Raw genomic sequence first — 8,644 nt, 5'->3', positions numbered from 1 at the left:
CAGATGTTGAACCAACCTTGTAGCCCAGGGATAAATCCCACTTGGTCATGGTGAATAATCCTTTTAATGTACTGTTGGATCCTATTGGCTAGTATTTTGGTGAGAATTTTTGCATCCATGTTCATCAAGGATATTGGTCTGTAATTCTCCTTTTTGATGGGGTCTTTGTCTGGTTTGGGGATCAAGGTAATGCTGGCCTCATAAAATGAGTTTGGAAGTTTTCCTTCCATTTCTATTTTTTGGATCTGTTTCAGAAGAATAGGTATTAATTCTTCTTTAACTGTTTGGTAGAATTCCCCTGGGAAGCCATCTGGCCCTGGGCTTTAGTTTGTTGGGAGATTTTTGATGACTGCTTCAATTTCCTTAGTGGTTATAGGTCTGTTCAGGTTTTCTATTTCTTCCTGGTTCAGTTTTGGTAGTTGACACATCTCTAGGAATGCCTCCATTTCTTCCAGGTTATCTAATTTGCTGGCGTAGAGTTGCTCATAATATGTTCTTATAATTGTTCGTATTTCTTTGATGTTGGTTGTGATCTCTCCTCTTTCATTCATGATTTTGTTGATTTGGGTCATTTCTCTTTTTGATAAGTCTGGCCAGGGGGTTATCAATCTTGTTAATTCTTTCAAAGAACCAGCTCCTAGTTTCATTGATCTGTTCTACTGTTCTTTTGGTTTCTATTCCATTGATTTCTGCTCTGATCTTTATTAGTTCTCTTCTCCTGCTGGGTTTAGGCTTTATTTGCTGTTCTTTCTCCAGCTCCTTTAGGTGTAGGGTTGGGTTGTGTATTTGAGACCTTTCTTGTTTCTTGAGAAAGGCTTGTATTGCTATATACTTTCCTCTTAGGACTGCCTTTGCTGCATCCCAAAGATTTTGAACAGTTGTGTTTTCATTTTCATTGGTTTCCATGAATTTTTTAAATTCTTCTTTAATTTCCTGGTTGACCCATTCATTCTTTAGTAGGATGCTCTTTAGCCTCCATGTATTTGAGTTCTTTCCAACTTTCCTCTTGTGATTGAGTTCTAATTTCAATTCATTGTGGTCTGAAAATAGGCAGGGAATTGTACATTGTACTAATGTCCAATTAGTACATTGTACTAATGTCCGTATTGAGTAGGTCCCTGGCAATCGGTACTACCTCTTGTTCTTTTTGTTGAGGTGACTTTTTCCATCTTGTCATTTTTTCAGAGGAGAATAGATGAATGAGAGAACAAAATGCTAACAGGGTAACAACATCACCAGAAAATATACTCTAAACAAATCAGAAAAGACCTGAAGCCGGGGGAAAAGAAAGGGAAAGAAAGAAAAAGATAAAAACAAACAAAAACAGAACAAAACAAAAAAAAACAGAATATGATCAAATATGATCAGGCTGGTGCATAGATCAGTGCCACACACTAGATTTTGGGTGTATTTTGGTCTGTTAGAAGAAAGTGCCTCCCAAAATTTTAAAGAAAGAAAAACTTATATATGTACAAAAATAAGGGTTGATACGATGAAGGGATGGAATATGACTGTAAAGATGAAAATTATAAAAAATTTTATAAAAGAAATTGATAAGTTGTTTGAAAAAAGAAAGAAGATTTTAAAAAAAGGTGGGGGGGAGAGAATGTGATCAGGTAGGAGACTAGAACAAAGCCATGCACTACAGATTTACGGTATATTTTGATCTGTTAGAAGAAAGTGTATCTCAAAATTTTAAAGAGAGAACAACTTGGGCGCCTGGGTGGCTCAGATGGTTGAGCGGCTGCCTTCGGCTCAGTCATGATCCTCGAGTCCCGGGATCGAGTCCCGCATCGGGCTCCCTGCTTGGCGGGGAGTCTGCTTCTCCCTCTGACCCTCCCCCCTCTCATGTGCTCTCTCTCATTCTCTCTCTCTCAAATAAATAAATAAAATCTTTAAAAAATAAATAAATAAATAAATAAAGAGAGAACAACTTATATATATATATATATATATATGCCAAAAATAAGGATAACTACTATGAAGGGATAGAATATGACTCTAAAAATGAAAAATAAAAATGTTTTTTTAAAAAAGGGATTGACAAGATGTTGGTTGAAAAAGGGAAAAAGAAAAATACAAAAAAAAAAGACAATTAAAAAAAATTAACTTTGAAAGACTAAAGAATCATGGGGGAAAAGCCCTGAATTCTATGTGCAGTATTCCCCTAGCGCTGGAGCTCTGCTGTTCTCATTGATCGGTAAACTTGGTCTTGGCTGGCTGTTCTCGCTGATCTTCTGGGGGAGTGGCCTGTTGCCATGGTTCCCAAATGTCTTTGCCGGAGGCGGGATTACCCCGCCCTTGCCGTTCCGGGCTAAGTCATCTGCTAGGGTTTGCTCTCAGGAGCTTTTGTTCCAAGCTCTCCGTACAGCTTTGGAGGAGGACAGTGAAAATGGCGGCCTCCCAATCTCCACCCCGGAGGAGCCGAGACCTCGGGGCCCCGCTCCTCAGTGAGCCTCCAGAGAAAAGCAGTCAATCACTCCCGTCTCCCCTGTCTCTGGCCGCACTCCATGCTCACCTGGCCTGTGACCGAGCGTTTCTGTCTCTGGCCCCCGACCCCGTGTGGAGTCTCCAAGCCCAGCAGATCCCTGCAGTGCGCTCCTGCACCGCTCCTCCCGGGGGAAGAAGGTGAGTCTCCCCGGATCTGCCACTTGTTGGGTCCCTCCTGGAGGAGCAGGGGCCCGACTGTGCCGCGGATCACAGTTTATGGCAACCCCGAGCTGAGAGCCCGCGCCTGGGCTCTGCCTCTGCAGCCGGCTTCCCTGCTCCGTTACCTGGGAGCTCTGCCACACTCAGGCACCCCCGGTCTTTCTGTGACCCCGAGGGTCCTGAGACCACACTGTCCCAGAGGGTTCCACCCCCCGCTTAGCCACCAGAGTGACGTCCCTCAGCGGAGCAGACTTTTAAAAGTTCCGATTTTGTGCTCCGCGGCTCTATCACTTGCCAGAAGCGGTGGATGGAGGCCGCTCCCCCGCCGTCTATCCTCCATATCGCCTCGGATTCACTTCTCCGCACGTCCTACCTTCCAGGAAGTGGTCGCTTTTCTGATGAGAGAGTTGTTGCTCTTCTTTTCTTCGATCTCCTGTTGAGTTCGTAGGTGTTCAGAATGGTCTGATCCCTACCCAGCTGAATTCCTGAGAGGAGACGAAATCCAGGTCTCCTACTCCTCCCTCTGTTTTCCATTTTTCTATCAATGGATACAGATCACTTTTTTCATCAGAAAGACACATATAAGTATTAAACTTTCAACATTCCTCACAGTATTCAAAATAAAGTTCAAGTTTTTTCCCTCAGCACCGGAGACTCTTTGTGATCTGGCCCTTCAAGGATTCCATGTCCTGATCTCCTGTAGCCTCCAAACACATACCATGCCAACATCCCCCATATTCTGCTCAGAAGACACAGTACACCAAGACAAATCTCTGTCCCCAAGGAACCTACAGGATCTGAGGGAGACAGGCAACTGCACAAGCAATTTCTACACCCTGTGAAAAGGGCCAGGAGGTGCGAAGGGAGGCCCGAGGACCAACACTCAGCCCCAGTCTGGGGGGATTCAGGGAGGCGTCATGTTGGAGATGACATCTGACCAGAATCTTGAGGGTGCCTGGCTCTGCAATCAGCCGGTACTTCCACCTTCTGATCCCCCTTCACTGTCTTCCCCCGCAGCCTGTCTCCTCAGGTGCAGCATGAATTCCTCTCAAGCACAGAACTGCTGCCTTCATCCCTGCATTCCCTGAAGCACCTAGCCCTGCAGCTACGTCCTGCTTTCCAAATGCCAGTATGATGCTCTCATCACTGAACTGAGCCTGGCCAGGAAAACCTCTGCAGGCACCAGGCATCCTTCCAGGACCTCAGCCTGACTACCAGCATGTGCAGGAAGCCACGGGGCCCTGTCCAAGGAAGCAGGCTCTGTGCAGCGACAACTGGAAAAGCCAGTGTCTACACACTCTCCCAAGTCACCACGCCAGGGTTAGGTCCAACAATTTGAGACTAATCACAAAGTAGGTCATTTCCACCTGGAATCCCACCAGCACCTTGTTCAGCACCTTTCTTCCCCAACCAGTGTCTCCACCCTGTGTGTGGCAGGCACCTCGGTGATACAGGTGCCCGGCTGCACCCTCCTGCCCACTATCACCACCACCATTCGAATTCAGGCCTGCATCATCATCTTCTGGCTCCCACTCTCCCTGTTCCCAGTTGGCGACTCCAGCTATTGTGGTTTATTGTTCTGCAATTTAAATCTCTAGCCTGGAGTTCAAGCTAGGCCTTCCCCCCACCCAAGCCTTTTTCCAGTTGCACTTACTGTTTCCCCAAATGTGTCCCAACGTTCGCCCCTCTGTAGTTCTGTTCCTCCTACCCCCTGACTGCCCTCCTCTCTCTACGTGTTCCACGTGCCACATCAATGCCCATCAGAGGGGACAGCACCCAACCTTCAAGGCTCACTTCAAACCCTGTGTCTCCCACAAGTTATTCCTAAGGGTCCTAGCCAATAGCGAGCCTACTGTTCTGAATCCTACCGGGTTACGGTCTACACTTGTGCAACACTGGCCATACACAGGACCTCCCATCAGAGCTACTCAGGAACGCTGCTCCTGTTCCTGCCTAGATTCCGGTTATATTCCGAAGCAGCTACAGTCCTCGTTGTTGCTCTACCCAAAGAAAGGCAGAGAGGGGTGGTGGCAAGAGTGAGGCTTCGAGACTAGGCTTAGTGTGGGTTCTGACAGGGCCATAATATGCTCTTAGGTAAGTTATTTAAGTTATTTAATCCTGCCCCTTATTCTACTGGGGCCACGCTGAAAGAAGCACCCACCACAGCGGAGCTACTCGCTCCGCAGCCACCAGAGGGCCCCACAGCACTAGCTGGGAAGCAAGGACACACCCTCTCCCCGCGCAAATCCCCGAGGGCGCCCCACTGCAGTTTCCCCTTGCTTCCCCGGAAACCCCAGAGCTAGCTGCTGGCTGACGCTGACATCAGTTCTGACCAAGTAGCCAGCTTTTCTTTTTCTTTTTTTTAAAGATTTATTTATTTATTTGAGAGAGAGTACGCGTGCGCTCGCGCAGGGAGGGGCAGGAAGAGGGCGAGAGAGAAATTTTAGCAGATTCCTCGCTGAGCTCTGAGCCGGAGGCAGGACTCTATCTCACAACCGCGAGATCACGACGACCCCCGAGATCACGACGACCCCCGAGATCACGACCTGAGCCAGCCCAAACCAAGAGCCGGACTTTCAGCCGACTGTGCCACCCAGGGGCCCCCAAAGCCGCCAGCTTTCCACAAAGGGTTTGACTCACGAGGGCCCCATAGGTCTGAGCCCTCCCCAGCCACATTCCAGTATCACCAATGAACACACAGCCTCTGTGGCTTAACAACTTTTTTTCATACACGCCCCAGAATTTCTGCCTGGAGCACCACTTGCTCTCAAGTGTTAATAAGGGGGAAAGGCCTGCATATGAGACTGGCCAATTATAGCCCATGAGAAGTAGCTCTCCCCCTGCAGAGTTTGCATCCAGCACCAAGCATTCTTGGGGTTCAGACAAGCTGGTGTTCTATTACTTAACTCAGGGTCTTTCTTTCTTCCTCCTTGCAAGAGACCAGGTAAATCAGGGTCTCCCGTGATGAGAAAAATGGAAAAGGAAAGCTAAAATTCCCAGATTTTTCTTTGTCATCCACCCCAACCCATAACACAAGTGGATTCACAAGCTTTTTTTTTTTTTTAGATTTTTTTTTATTTATTTGAGAGAGAGAGAGAGAGAGAAGGGGGGGGCAGAAGGAGAGAGAGAGAGAATCTTAAGCAGACTCTGCGCTGAGCCCAGAGCCTGACTTGGGGCTCGATCTCACGATCTCACGATCATGAGCCTGAGATCACCTGAGCCAAAACCAAGACTCAGATGCCTAACCGACTGTGCCACCCAGGTGCCCGATTCACAAACTTATAACAGATTTTCATTTAGGTTTTGATTGTCTCTTTTGGAGTGTTTACTAAGAGGCTGTAATATCCAGGGGAAAAAATTTTTTTTAAGATTTTATTTATCTTTTTGACAGAGACAGACACAGCGAGAGGGGGAACACAAGCAGGGGGAGTGAGAGAGGGAGAAGCAGGCTTCCCGCGGAGCAGGGAGCCCGATGCGGGGCTCGATCCCAGGACCCCGGGATCATGACCTGAGCCGAAGGCAGACGCTTAACGACTGAGCCACCAGGTGCCCTTCCAGGAAAATATTTTTAAATAGTTATAAGACCTGGAGCACCTGGGTAGCTCAGTGGATTAAGCATCTGCCTTTGGCTCAGGTCATGATCTCAGGGTCCTGGGATCGAGCCCTGTGTCCAGCTCTCTGCTCAACAGGGAGTCTCCTTCTCCCTCTCCCTCTGTGCTTGCTCGCTCTCTCAAATAAATAAAATCTTTTAAAAAATAATAATAATTATAAGACCTTGAGGGGTTGGTTCCTACCATCAGGATGGCTGCACATAAATCACCTCATATAATTCCCATAATAATTACTCCCCAGGACAGGCATTTAAGGAATTTCATAGACGAGGAACAGAGGGCATAAAGACATGCCTGCCCACGGCACAAAGCAACCCTGCAGCAGAGCCGGGATTCCATACAGGCCCGTCCGGCTCCAAGCCATCCTCCGTTTAGTAATAATTATGATTAACATGAGTGTGGCGCTTCCCATGTGCCAGGCACTCAGCTAAGCATTTATATGCATTTTCTCATTTATATTTGCAACATCCCTGTGAGGCAGGTACTAAGATCAAGTCCCTTTTCCAAATGAGAAAACTAAAACTTGGAAAGCTTAGGTGGCTAATGAGAGGCACAGAAAATAGGATTGACCTCAAGTCTGTGCTCTTAACCACCATGTTAAGACCTAGCAAATTGTGCCTTCTACGTCATGTCCTGTCACCCTCCCCTCTGCTCCCCACCATGCTGCAGGCTCACTTCCCCTGCCCACCTTCCAGTCTCTGCACTTGCTTTTCCCTCCACAGGGTAAGCTTCCTCCTAGCCCCTGCTCTGTGTGCAACCCTGGTTCCTCGTCTTCCTCTAAGTCTTCAGTGTACTCTTCCATGACTTTTTTTTCAAGATTTTATTTATTTGTTAGAGAGAGAGAGAGAGCACAAGCAGGGGGAGCGGCAGGCAGAGGGAGAAGCAGGCTCCCCACCGAGCAGGGAGCCTGATGAGGGGCTCCATCCCAGGGTCCTGGCATCATGACCTGAGCTGAAGGCAAACGCTTAACCCACTGAGCCACCCAGGCATCCCTCTTCCCTGACTTTTTACCTAAAACATGTCCTCTTCAATTTTTCTCTCATTCGGACTCTTGCGTTTCCCATCATGGCCCTCGTTACAACCTACCACAATTTTTAGATTAGTTTAGCTTTCTCCTTTACTTGTATTTTGTTTGTCTTTCCCAGTAGAATGTAAGGCCTTGGAAATTTGTCTATCTTGGTCATTGACATAGCCACAGTACCCAGACCATACCAGGTATTGGAAGGTGCTCAGTTAAAAAAAAAGAAGGTGCTCCGTGAATATCTGATAGATTATAATCATTAGAATTTGCAGCTCACCTACAGAAGAAGCAGGTAGTTTCCAACCCCCAACTAAGAGTTCTGTGTTTAAAAGGAAGGAAGGGAGGGAGGAAGATAGGCAAGCTACAGTCCTTCAGCTTTTGCTGCCCCACGAGATAAGTTAGCACAGCAAACATGGCCTCTATGGAACCCTCCGGTGCCCTGGAGGGAAGACTGCTCAAAGGCGTTTGCCCACGAATCACACACTACAGACCTTGAGCCCTGCTTGGCCTCCCTAGAGCTTCTGCTTCAGAGAGGGAGGGACCACACAGAAGCTGGCCGCTGTGCAGAACCCGCTGCCTGCTGGGCAGAGCTGGTGCCTTCATGGTCACTCACTGCTTCATTTTTTTCTGTCACCCCAGAAGATCGGTGTCTCTCCCTATTTTACCCAGGAGACTCAAGTTCACAGTGGTGTGATGACCTGCCCAGAGCCTGGCAGCTGGTAAGGGGGTAGCCACTCACACTCCTTTAACATTCTTTAGTGACTCCCTGTTACCTTCAAAAACAAGCTCGAAGCTCCTTAGAAGAGTATCTCAGGCGCCCCAGGAAAGGCACCTCCTCTCAGGACTGGGGCAATTCCTGGGATAGAAGCACTACTCCACAATTCCATGCTCTGGCACGTGCTTTTCCCCCATCTGCCCCCACACAATCGAAGCCCGACTTGTCTATCCCAAGAAAATAAACAGGTGGGCAAAGATGTTTATTCAAAGGTAGTCCTATTGTATATCATTATATATGGCAGTAAAAAGAAAAACAACTGGTAACAACCTAAATGTTCAAAAACTACGGAAAAGGTTTAATAAATTACATTTCCCTGTTTAGGGTGTCCACACTTGGGGGTTTGTTGTTTTGTTTTGTTTTCTGGATTGCCAGCAACTCGTCTTGGCCAGGCAGCCATACATCTGTGGTTTTGGAGGACCGCGGTGACTCCTCAGGGCTCCTTCACTGACAGATGAAGTGTTCTTTTGCTACAACTATGATTCACACCAGTAACAGTTTCTGGGCAAACAGAATGTGGAGCTAGGCTGCATGCAGTTTCCCTGTGCTACAGGCACAACTTGACACACACGAAGAGACAAAAAGGTG

This window comes from Neomonachus schauinslandi, chromosome 4 (assembly GCF_002201575.2).
Source record: "Neomonachus schauinslandi chromosome 4, ASM220157v2, whole genome shotgun sequence".
Classification (NCBI taxonomy): Eukaryota; Metazoa; Chordata; class Mammalia; order Carnivora; family Phocidae; genus Neomonachus; species Neomonachus schauinslandi.
This window is presented reverse-complemented; position numbering follows the sequence as displayed.